The following is a 13,972-nucleotide window of genomic DNA, read 5'->3' on the forward strand; positions in this document are numbered from 1 at the left end:
TTGTGGCTATAGTCGCAAAAAGGAAGGAATAAACAAAGTAGAGTGGAAGAAGGATGCAATCTACTCGAAGTATTGTACAATAGAGCAGGAGAATACGACTTACCTAAAACAAAATCGCGACAGGATCAGCCATTTATCAAGACAACTTATAATCACGGCAACGTGGTCGTGCTCCATCATCGCGAGTTAGTTAATTTTTAAATTTTTAAATTATGAAAATAAAACATCAGCACAGATAATTACTTTTATTATTTAAAAATTTACTTAATAAAACATTTTTTAAATAAGTATCGCATAAAAGACTAATTTATAATAAAAAAAAAATATAAATGACAAGACGCGCGAGCTTCCGTTCGTTAGGCAGCTATTCGGCTAAAGTTCAAGAGAGAAACGATTATTACGCGTGCCAATTAAAATGCTATTCTAACCAGTATTTCGTTCCGAGAACACGGTAGAAAATAATAATACTAAGTAATAGCGATAAAAGGGGTTGGAAATATATATATATATATATTATACGTAATAAAACTAACTGTCGGTACAACTTCATTAATTCAATTTTACTTTTTTGAGAACTTTTGATTTCAAAGAAAATATCATCATAGCGCATAAATGGAAATGAAGTTTCTGATAATGTCTTCATTAAACGCAAAAGGTCTCACAAAAATAAAGTTTAATTATTAGAGTGCGTAGTTAAATAAATGAATATTTAAAATCCGATAAGAAGAAAAACATAAATATTTTTATCATATATGTAATATACGTGCATACTATAGATTTATATATCAGTAACAAGTACTAAAGTTGTTTCACAGCTTAAAACTAGGCTTGAGTGCTGTTATATGGTAGTAAATAAATACATTTTCAAAATAGGTACTGCAGTATTTAATTTAATGAGTTTGCTGATTTTGTTTAGAGTTTTGACAAAATTTGATATTTTCCCAAAGTCAGAATGTTAATATGTTTTTTACGTAACGGTAATAAAGGAAATCGAATGAGTTAACACAGTTCTGGAGCTACGGTACATGATTGAGTGTAAAGATTCAAATTTTCTTAATCGCCTTACAATCTTTTGGAACATTTCGTTGTTGATGATAATATTACAGGTAAAGGTCAGACCTGTAGCGATGGGAAGGCCTCTTTTGGAGGCACTGTTTAATCATCTAAAGCTATAAAAGAGAATTGAATGCGGTTTTTGATTTTTTAAATCACTAATTTACATTACCTCGGGGTTTATTTTAATTTTGTAAATTGTATAATGTAAAATATTAAACATATATTATTGACTCTAAAAGTATAAATATTAGATAAATTATACACACTTTCAAATATAAAATAAAGAGAGGAATCGATTAATTAATTGATTTTGTATTTTTCTTGTATCTACGTGTAATTGTTCCATTAATTTTAATAACTATAAAGTATAGTTTAAAAATAATATTTTCATAAATATGCAAATTTGTTCACTAATCATAAAAACCAAAAATTGATTGCATAGTACTTAGTGTTTTCTCATTTAACAAGTGCAAGTTCAACTTTTAAAACGTTATATGAAACTATAAACTACAATTGGTGTTTTGTACTGACAGATGGAATTTACTGTACACTAGATGCTTTAATATAAAACTTGTGTTCACTTACACAAGGAAAATGTCAATGCCTGACAATATACAGAAAATATGTACACGTATACTGCGAAGAAGGCTTCATTGGTTCAAAGTTGTACCTAACATATATAGCCTTTAAACAATAATCATAGAATGCCACTGGGTATTTCATTAGTCTCTCTTTTATTAACCTATTATAAGCATGTAATAAAATATATGGTTTACTAATATCATATCAGTCTTAAAGACTTTCTACGGAACCGTATAGCTGCACCCCAGAGTGTCTAACAATAGAAAGAACACCTAATAACTAAATATTTTGAAACATTGTTATATTGTATTTAATAGTTTATAATGTAAAATGTATCACATTATGTATTTAACCTCTCTCGTCAGCCAAGTATGATATTTTAAAAAGGTAAAGAATCAGAACGGCGTAGCGTTGATATTGACAGCCAATTTGAGCTGTGTAAGCATACAACCTAGTTTAACGTGAAGTTTAACATGGAGGAATTTCCATTATGTTGTCAGTTTGCAACAGTTATAGTGCATTAAAATAGGCGACTGTTATTAAAACTTTAACGGGTCGTATTTAAAACGAATTGGTCAGAAGTAAATGCATAAAACTTATATTAAAAGGTAAAGTTTAAACATTTCTTTTTATCTTCCTGTGGAAAGAAGTAATGACGTGTTTTATTTAAATAATCTTAATAGGGCCTTTTCTATTATACAATCCCATTTATAAATGAAATTCTATACAAATATACTGAGATGAAAGTTGCCTCTCTTACCAGAATTTATGAAACTATTCATACAACGAAAAGTTTTATTTATTTTTTTTACAATAAAAACAACAGGGATGTCTCATGACACCGGCGGCGCAGTACATTCTGATATTTCCTGATAGGTGGGCTAGCTCTCGAGGGAAGTTTTTTTAGCTGCTATTAGCGCGGGGCAGCACCTGTATGTTGCGCATGTAGAACGTTTAATTTTATTAATAATGTCTTCAATTCAAATATGGAGAATCTACTTTTGTATTATTGTGTTTATAAAAAGTTCTTTTTAATTTCAAATCAATCATATTTGTATTGAAAATTGTTTAACAAAGCGGTCGTATAGTGGAAACAACCCCAACAATGTCATAACAACGTATTTTGAGCTAATGGACATTGAACTCCCTAAAAATAATGGCTTTTTGGATGTTGAAAACACCGCCATTAAAACTTCTATAGTTATAGTTATCAGTTTGAGGGTTTATCGGAACAAACACCGACTATAAACACATTTAATAACGTCTTAAAAGTATAGTTTTCTAAGAAATAAATTAAAAAGTTCAATTTAAATAAGATTTTATCACATTTATATTGTGTATAATTTATTAGTACACCAATTTTAGCTCCTTCCATCTTTATACTCAAATTGGTCAACAAAATTATCAATATTTCAACACTAACAAATTTTAACGCAATAAATATGTGCTATAAAACCGTTTTTAATAAGATTGTGATGATATTGTGATTTGCATTGTGGTTTTAGTCCAAGACGTAAGTATGTGCAAGAATATAAGATTGTGTTGAAATTAGTGCCATATAATTTAAATGTGTTTATGCTTTCTATTAATTAAACTTTCATCCAATCGTAATTATAGATTTAGATTATGAGTCTTAGTTAATTTTAAATTGCCCTTCAAAAGTAAGAAGTAATATTAAGAGAAAGTAACGTACGGGTGTAAACAAATCAATATGTTTATTTTGTACATCTAAAAGAGTGGTAGAGATTTCTAAATCATCTTTTCATTCGCACGAAATGATCTCTTACTTACCAATAAAAATAAACGAGATCTTCGCGGCAACCGTTTTATAGACTGTAAACAAGGCATTAGTTTCATTTTGCAGGCCAGTACCCGTTTATGGCATCATTAACAGTGGCTTGGGTCATCGTTAACTTTTAGTGTGGATTTCCAACGACAGATAACTCTGTAATCTCTTTACAGAAAACGATAAGGAAATCTTGATTCTTAATGGTTGTACATTTGAACAAAGAACAAACCGAATTAAAAATGTGGTTTTGATTAAACTGTTCTACAATACTACTGAGTAAGTCTATAGCCACATGCTTGGACACCCTCACATTCCCTAACTTCGTTAAGGAGTCCGTCTCCACTTCAGCCGTCCCTTGATACACCCCCTCCACCCCTCCATCGTCGAGTCACTGTATTGTGTTCCCTTTTTACACGCAATTCTTTTTTCTGAAGCAGTTTCGCTCTCCACTCTAACCCTTTTTACTTGCCTGTATGCTGCTAATTGGAGTTTTTGTTTGACTTCTGCAAAGCTCCATATTCTGAATGTGAATGTCTTCTTTGAAGCATTCTCAGACAAAGGTGAATACTTAAATGAGGTTTTAACGGAATTTCTTGAAAATCTGAAAAAATAGAACAGCTACTATGTATATCCACTAACACTAACCAAAAACCTTGTTTTCCTAATAATCACACATTGATTTTAGCTGACTTATTCTTGTACGATAAATGTGTACTGGTGATTAATTTTTTGCTTTAATAGTGGAGGCTTAAGCTCTCTAAGAGGGATGAGAGCTACAAGTGTGTACGAGTATTATTTTAAACACTATGTACGATTAGGCGAACGAAAGCTATGATGTGTAGAACCAGCTTGGGCTCACCTAATGCGCGTTGTGGATTTCTATAATGATTCTCACTCAATACCGTCGTTTTATCATTGTTATTTTGAGTTATTTATATCGCTTTACCTAATTTTCCTCTCATTATTTTTATATTTTTCTGGCCTTTTTGGAGTTTTTTTATGAATTCTAGATTTCAAAATGGATAATCCTGACTTTCAGTTATTAGAATAAAATAAATCTTATATTTTGTGATGTGTTCATATTTTATAAATAAAGACCAAATATTTTCATACTTCTAAGTCTTTGGTGAAATAAATAAAAACGATTGTATAAATTGGAACAAATTTCAATATCCAATTTAAGAGTCGATGCACCATTTTGGGTAAAGTATTTTAAAACATTGAGTAAAGTAAAAAAATAAGTAAAAGGCTTGAAGAAGAAATAATGTTTAGTAATATATAGTTATTAAATGGATGGCCGATTTGATGAAACTGTTATAAAAAATATTATGAAAGAAAAAATAATGCATAAGAAGATTGCAACGATATCGGGTTAACAAAAATGAGCAGTTCTTGATTCGACAGTAGTTTATTTCCATTGCAAATATAGGTTTTCATTTTAAATTTATATTTGTAATACATAAAAGAGAACATTTCACATGGCAAATCGAGTGGATGGGCGTTTTATTCATAATATGTTTTACTATTTATGAAAGTAATATCACTGTTATTATTTAGAAAGTTGGAAAATATCCCAGTACTTATAGTAAGTAATAAAATAAACAAATAGTGTTTTTCTACTGAACACACTGAAAACTGAACTACTGAAAATCACAAAAAGAAATATATTAATACGTTACAGATTGTAAAAAATTGTACAAATCAATATTGGTTTTACTAAATTAAGCAAACATATATAGCTAGCGTAATTATATATAATCTACTAACAGTTACTGCGACTTCGCACGCAATTTCGTACGCCTTGCACGTGTAACAGCACTTCTAGTTTGTTTCCGACGCCAATGTTGAACTTGCCTTATTGCTACGAAAATATTAAAAACTGTATATTTATGGCCATTGTAATTTATTTCCAGTATAAGATATTTCTAGTCCCACACAATTTAGTTTGCTTTGTTGCCCTGATCAAGAAGTTATATGTATAAGTAGGTCTGAGAAGTCTACAATATATTCGCTACAACGTACAGTTAATGGTATATTTTTACTAAGAATTTTAAATTATCTTATTAGAATATTTGCTTACTTTACGCTCAACAGCAGAACCAGAAATGTATAAATAAGAAATTTTAACTACCAAGCTTACTCTATACTTCCAAGACTATAAATGTAAACAGATTGAAAATAGTGGTAAAAGTAATTAAGCATACAACATGTTTGAACTTCTGTTGATTATATTTATTACAGTTATTATATTACAGTGGATAACATTCAACAGGCTCTTTCAATTAATATTTCGCAACTTTACAGACCAGTGAGGCTTAGCCGGAGGGATTTTCGTAATAGAAATTGGAATATATAATAACTAGAAAAACTAAAAAAGATCATTTGAAATGTATTAAGTACAAACGGTCAAATAGTATTTACGTGATAGACACACACACACACACACACACACACACACACACACACACACACACACACACACACACACACACACACACACACACACACACACACACGCACAAACACGCACAAACACACGCGCGCGCTCTCTCTTTCTCGCTGTTTTCAATCAATGTTTTCAATTACTAGGTGAATACAGTATGACTGTATTTTCATCACTGTTGGAACTGTCAGCAAAATCACTGTTAGACCAAGATACACTAAATGGCATAATTTAAATGTTTAACTGAAGGAGATCGCAACTTAACAGAAAGACAACATGCAAATAAATTCGTTCGTTTGCGGTGTGAGATAGTACCGGTGGAAGTCCAAGGCGTTAAATCCGTCCAGTGGATGGATGGACGTTCGGTGTGAGGGGTGGAAGCTAACTCTTAGAGAAATGGAGTGTCTATATGTACTTCGTATGAACTAACATTTAAGGGTTCTCTATCAAAATACTTACAAAACCAATGAGTGGTCAAGTAACAACTATTCAGGTGTATGCCTTTTATATATATATATATATATATATATATATATATATATATATATATATATATATATATATATATATATATATATATATATATAACTTGTAATTTACAGTTCCAAAGAATTGTTTGATATCGTACCCTACCCTAGTTCAGGGGTGAGTAAAATACAACATTAAGTACAATCTGTGTTTTCATGACAGAAAGGGAGGATCTACTTACCCTTATAAAGCTATGAATAAAACATAACAAGGGACAACTAACCAGCCTAAATAACAACGAGCTTGTCTGGAGAGTTCCAAACTTAGCAGAGTTTCAGGGTTTCAGTTAGAGGCAGTTTTTACTTATTACGTACAGGAATACATCATTTGATCTACTATTGTTTAACTTAGGTCCCTTAACTGTAATAAGTTTCTTTTAAAATATATGTATTTTATTAACTAAAGTTTGTAACAGTGATACAAAGTTTCATAAACAATTGTTTAATACATAGCTTATTTACATATTTTATTCAGAAAAGTAATATTTAAGTGTTTTGTAATTGTAAGGTTGGCGTTGATCATGTAAGGTTGTGGTTAGAACTTTGCTAAAAATATATTTTAAGCTAGGACGATTGTGAGAGGATTTATTAATACGTTCGATCATCAATTCAACACACTCACATGTACTAGCACATATATCATTATATCAATATTCAAATTACGTTAGTTCATTTTACATAACATCAGAGATCAGAAATATATTTTCAGCACATACATTTTTAATATTAAGCAAGAATATAATTGAACATTGGTTGCTATATTACAAGTACCCATAACATAACATTGGTCCATTCATTGATTTTAATAACAACTGTTATAGTTAAACATTATATCCAAAAATATTTGCTTTTACATTGTTTTAAATTACAAACTAAGCGTGGGAAATCTTTTTTTAAACATCTAAACATTTACATACATTTTATGTTATTAAAACTAGTGATTACAATGTTTTAAATTAAGAATATTTACATGAATTATATGAAACTGATAAACATGTATTTTAATAACAAACAATTAATTTGATCTCCACACATGACAATTTTAAATTATATTCAGCTCAAAAGGCCATATATTTTTATTTAATATATCACGCTCTTCTTTATGTAAGAAGTCATATTGAACAGTTGAAGGCTCCTAAAAGGCCTGAGTTATTTACTACAGTTTTACGGAAATTCGTGTTTAAATTATTTAAGAAAATAATACTTTCACTTCCAAAGAAGGATATCGGTTGTTTTCCATTTTGAAGAATTCCCTTCACTTTGGGTAAGCTGAAAAGCTGCAATATTCCCAAGATATAAGTAAAACATGGTAAATCTTTTCAGGGTTCTGTAAATATTCCGCAAAGACTTATTTAAACTGGTCTACTTCAGCTATTGTTTTCATTAAAGGTTTGTGATAAAGTTACGTCAACAAATGGGTTAAGACTGCAATCACAAGTGTCGCAATCTTCCTGTCTTAAATTTAAAATTAATTAATAATAGGTTATCATTAGACATTCCTTTATGAGTAACTTCTAGCGAAACAAAGTGTGTTGTGAAATAGAAATTAATTTATTTTTGAATAACAATTGAGTAAAAATGGAAGGCAATTTAACACAATTCCTGTTGAAAATCCATAGTTGTTTAAGAATAAATTATGTTTAGAAAGAATCTCGTTAAATGAGAAGGTGATTATTTTAGAGAGCGATCATTGTGAAAAGTCGAAACTAAGACGAAACCTTATCTCACTGCATTGTTTAGATTGAAGAAAACTTACTTTCCTCTCATTATTAAAGTCGTGCCAGAACTTCACAGTGTATTTATACAGACATTGCCAACGAAGTTTGACTAAAATCACTTTGGTAATTAATTAATGTTAAAAAGATTTGCTGGCTGGTAAACTTAATGAGATGTTTAAAATAAATAAAATTTTGACACAAAATAGGTATATGAAATATGTACAATACTTCCTTAAGCTGTAATTCAGTGTGAAAATTGTTGAAGCTGTAGTATTATTGAATATTTTGAAATAAAACTAAACGAATATGGAAATAGCAGTGCTATACTAAACAATATGTGGCGTTTAACTGGGTGTATTATAACATATATTTAAAATGTTTGATAGAAACATTCTGTCAATAGGTTGTATGGAAGGAACCTAAAGTAGAAATATCTTTACAGTGAGGAATATTTTAAGGTATTGTGCAAGAGTATAAATATGAATAAAATACTACGTTTAGGGAAAAGTATTACCTTACACGTACACTAAGACATGTTATACATATAAGTGTTTATATCTAACGTTATTGCTATGTTGAGTATATTTACAGAAAGTAATTGAATGTGGTATTAACAGGATAAAAAATTATTTACTGAGTATAATAGGTGAATAATTAGTTTAAGTAGTAATAAATAATACATAACTCACGATATATTAAAATATCCCTCTCGGCTCAGTCAGAAGAAAAATATATTTTACATGTGCATATCATATTAATTGATGAACTGAAGATGTATTACTAGATTAGGTGTTTAATTTTGCACAACAATTTTCAGTATTGACATGCTAATGTAATACTTACACTTTAAAAAAACTTTAAAACTCCGTAGTCTTGAAACATTTTTAAGACAAACATTGTTTTAGGCGTACAAATATCTTCCCAAAAACGTGGATATTAATTTTAATATGAAATCATGTTTGCAAACATATTCCCTTATAACGGTTTAATTGCATACTTGATTTTATGATTTTTTTTATAATTACCACGCATATAAAAAAAGATTGTATTGTTTAGGTTCTATATTGGGAATGAGTTGGGTTGAGATCCTGGAATGTGCATGGCTGCCTTTTAAAAACTTTTAATTGTTTAAGACTGGCTAACGAACTTATCTAATGTAAAAATGCTGCCCATCTACATATATTGAATTGAATTGAATTGGTTTATTTCCAAAAGCTTACATTTCTATGGCCCCGCTAAGTACAACACTTATCAGCGGGGTCCAAATTAAACTATCTTAACTAAACCATACAATGTATTTATTAAATTACGTATCAAAATTGGCATTCATTACTTTGTTAAAGTTTACAAGCAAGAGTAACAGCATACAGGTTTGTTTTATTTTATCTTTACATTTCAAATTATTAACACTGATAAAACCGGTCTCTTAACTCTTAAAATTAAGTTCATGTTCCTAACTAACAAATTTACACTGGTCATATAGTGTGATTGGATTGTATGATTTATATTCAGAAGCAGTCGATGTCCTTACCCAATTCCAATCGGTATTAGACAAGTATAAATACCCTCTCCCATCAGGCGTTCCTTGTTCCGCCACTACCAGTGTTTATTTCTGCAATTGCAATGCACGTGCAAAATCTAGCATGAATTTTGCTCTAATTATTAAAGTTCATTTTAGATGATTATCAATAAATAAATAATTGTATTAATTTATTTCACCCATGTGTAGCATTTACAGCATTCAAAATATATGTCAATGTGTCTGTTTGCCTATTCAGTCTGTGATATGTGTTTTGTGTTATCCCTGTGCTAACCTAATTGTGTTTTGGTATTGTGTTATTGTGTATGTGTTATTGCATTGTGTTTTGATGCATTTATATATTGATAATAATTCATTTTCCTACTCCTTCCAAAATGTAAGTTATTTCATATTGCATATTGTTTAGTCATATCTAACGAATTTCCATTCCCTAACCTCTCTTACTGCAATACAGTACGCGGCCACCACAACAACCTGCAGCTCCTCCCCTCTTTAGTCTAGGCTTTCATACCAATGGCAAACGGTTTATTATTGTATAGATAAAATTCATGTGTTTTATTTGGCATGTGTTTATATTAAAAAAAAGCAATAAATAATAATAAGTAATAATATTTAAACTAATAAACTTTAACAAAAACAACTTATATATCAACAACAACAACAAAAACTATAGGCTATGCTTTATAAATATATCTGTAACATTTTCTTAACAACAATCCCATCATCACATCAAAACATTTTAAATACAAACAACTGACAACATTATGTCAGAATCTGCAACAAAAATATACAGTTTACTCTGTATCTGATTTTATCTACAATAGGGCAAACATATCCACCATAGATTCATGAAGCTTAATCAGGTTACATAAATAATTAAAAACTATTAAGCTAGACTATAACACAATAAATAACATATTATAATAACTATATATACTAGGCCTATATGTTTATCACATATAACACAATCTAATAATGTTTATTCATAATATTCAAAAGCATAACAAAACTATAAAAAATATAACATGGACCACAATAACAGATTAATATACACTATATGTTTATCACAGCAATAACCAAAATCAACAACAGACCCCAAACAACAACATTACAATAACAAAACTAAACTATAAAAATAACAATATTATGGTATAAGTTAACAACAAGTTAATATAGGCTATATATTTATCACAGCAACAATCATTAAACAACAGTAAATGTCCACAATAACATTAAAATAATAACATACATACATACCCTACATACTCACAAATTCTTCTTTACTAATAAACATAATAAGTTAATAATATCTAGAAATGTTTATACAGATCTATATTCTAAATTTATAACTCTTCCATTAACCACCTGTAAACAAGTTTTTTAAACTTAAAATAATTATGTTCATTAAAAATATAATTTGGTAGACTGTTATATTTTTAATGTACTATATATGTAGATATATATATATATATATAATTTCAATAAACAAATATATATATATATATATATATATATTCGGTGTATAAATGCAGAATTGCTCTATTATAACAATTATTGGACTTCTTGGTATAAAATTTCCTTTAATATTTTGGCTTTGCCGTTTTTAAAAAGGTATAATAAAAATAATAATAACAGCACAGCAAACAAAATTTACAAAAGTAAATAAATAAATAAAAATTTAGACTAATAAATAAATCTAAACATAAATTAGTTTTTTCTAAATTCTTTCTCTGTTCATAATATTTCTCTTTGGTGTTAATCACATGTTCAAAAATTCCTGTTTATTTATTTATGTAAATTTTTGTTTATTTATTTACTTTTGTAAATTTTGTTTGCTGTGTTGTTATTATTTTTTTGTATTATACCTTTTTGAAAACGGCAAAGGCAAAATATGAAAGGAAATTTTATACCAAGAAGTCAAATAATTGTTATTATATATATATATATTTTTTTTTTATTCTGAGGTTTATGCCTTGAAAAAACACAAAAAGATCTCCCGAAAGTTCTGTCATAAGGGACTATTGCAATACGTATATTTCTATGAAATGTTCCTAATTAATAAACAAATAAAGATGAATTGTAATCTCACCAAATAATATGTTAGGATTATAAAATTTACGACTTTAAGTATCAATATTAATATTAGAGATGTAGCCTCAAAAAGTGTTTGATGAAATTATATACAATAATAAACCTTTGAACACTTTTGATGTATTTTTTTATTTCGTACGCTGTACATTTCAAACTCTATGAATTCATCTTCAGGTACATGTTTAGGTTTAAGGTAAATTAATTATTATAATTAATTAATTAATTAATCAAATTTTGTACGAGACTAACTTTGTTTCTACATAGACAAGAAAGAGTCTATTATACTGCAATGTCAAACCATGGAATTTAGGTGAGCGTCGTTAAGGGCCATCACTCAAATATTTATGTTACAGAGTTAGCAATGAATTAATATTCATATATACTAACTTCGTAGGGAGAGAGAAAGGGAGGCCAGATATGGCGGTTGAAAAACTGTGACAAAGGGATAATCCTCAGAAGTAAATGCTTCAACAAATAATTCAGAAAAAAACTTCAGTCGTAGCTGCCATGTTTTATTCATACCTCTCCCAGGTTAAACGCGATGCACCCTTTCTTTTAAGAAAACACCAATTTCAGTTTAAAGCTGTATTTTTATCCTCTTGAAACGAAAGTTGCTTCCGCGTTGATTCTCATTTCCCTTCATTGTTTTAAAATGTTTTTACCTTGCTTCAGGTTAGAAAACGTTGTTCAACAATAGTTTTATTCAGGGATTTGAACAGAGCAGTAGTGCTATTTACTAAGATTATATTTAAGACTTGAATAAATTTCAAAGTGATTACCAACTTAATATTATCATGATTACTTTATATAATTGAGAAGTATATAAGTTTGAAAGCAGTCTCAAAAAACTTCAAAGTAATTTGTCATTGTCATAGGTAGCTGTAAATAAATTTATATTGCTACTAGGATGCAGATATTCTTATAACTTTGCTAATGTAGTAAACAGTCTTGATTTAAATTCTTTCTTACATTCAATGTTTAATATCGGTATAACCTAATTTCTTTTATTGACGTTAATATGTCTAAAACAAAGGTTGGAAAAGTATTTAAGGGTTTGCTTTAGTCAGTACAGTATTTACAATGTCATGCAATTTAGTTTTAAATATAAGCCCTTTGCACTTTCAATGAGCGGTGTACAGCACACATAACATGAAGGACTTTGCAAATTCAAATTGAATTATCTTTTTTTGTTTATTTAACTATATATTTTTTTAATTAGGTTTTGAAAAATCCAAAATAGTGTTGCTTTAAGATTTATTATTATAGCGCGACTTTTTAAATAATTTATACTCCGTACTATTTAATATATTTGTATCAATAATATATGGACAGAATTTTATTTGAGTTATTCATAACCAAAGTAAGAAGTTCGTCAAGTTATTTTTCATAAAAGTGCGTAATTGATGAGAAAACCAAGGACCGTTCCATGATCCTTTTCTCTCTGTTACAAATGCTGAATGAAACGTGCATCTTCTTTGTTTGCAGTAACATGATTTGTCCTCGTACAGTCAGATCAGGATATGTAGATTTAGCGCTCATATGTTGTACATACAGTTAATTATGTTCCTATATTTTGATTAGTTATATAATTTTTACATACTTAAATCTATGCCTTATGAACTTCTGAGATCGGAAGAAGTGGATCATAATCCTCGGATTGTTCAATTTGACACATAAATAAAGCAATGGAACATTTAAAAAAATAAAGCAGTAAACAAATATAACAAATAGTTTTTACAATCTTAAACTATTAAGAAATGCACATTAGGCAAAGTTCTCTAATAGATTTATTACACTAAGCTGGAGTATTTACTGTAATCTCTGTCTATCCATCTTCCGCACTCTGCTATCTGCGGAAGTGTAGGAATTATCATATTTCGACAGAATATCTTTCATATTTCACTTTTATCGCGTGCGATATCTCTCTTAAACCAGATGTGTTTTCTATCTCTCCTATTTTTATACACTTCAGAGAACTTATATATGTAGAAAGGTATTAAGTTTGATTAAGTATTTAATTAATAAATAAAAAAAACTAGATTAGATACATTTGTCGTGGGTACTCAGGAATAACTGAAAATTGAATATACTGTTCCCCTATACCACGATTAACAACCAATGTCGTGTCAACAACTAAATACCATAATTTTAGTGGTATACATATCTATACCATGGTTATAAAACAAATTCCTACCAATTACTATACCATGGTGGTTATAGTATATC

This window comes from Homalodisca vitripennis, chromosome 3 (assembly GCF_021130785.1).
Source record: "Homalodisca vitripennis isolate AUS2020 chromosome 3, UT_GWSS_2.1, whole genome shotgun sequence".
Taxonomy (NCBI): domain Eukaryota; kingdom Metazoa; phylum Arthropoda; class Insecta; order Hemiptera; family Cicadellidae; genus Homalodisca; species Homalodisca vitripennis.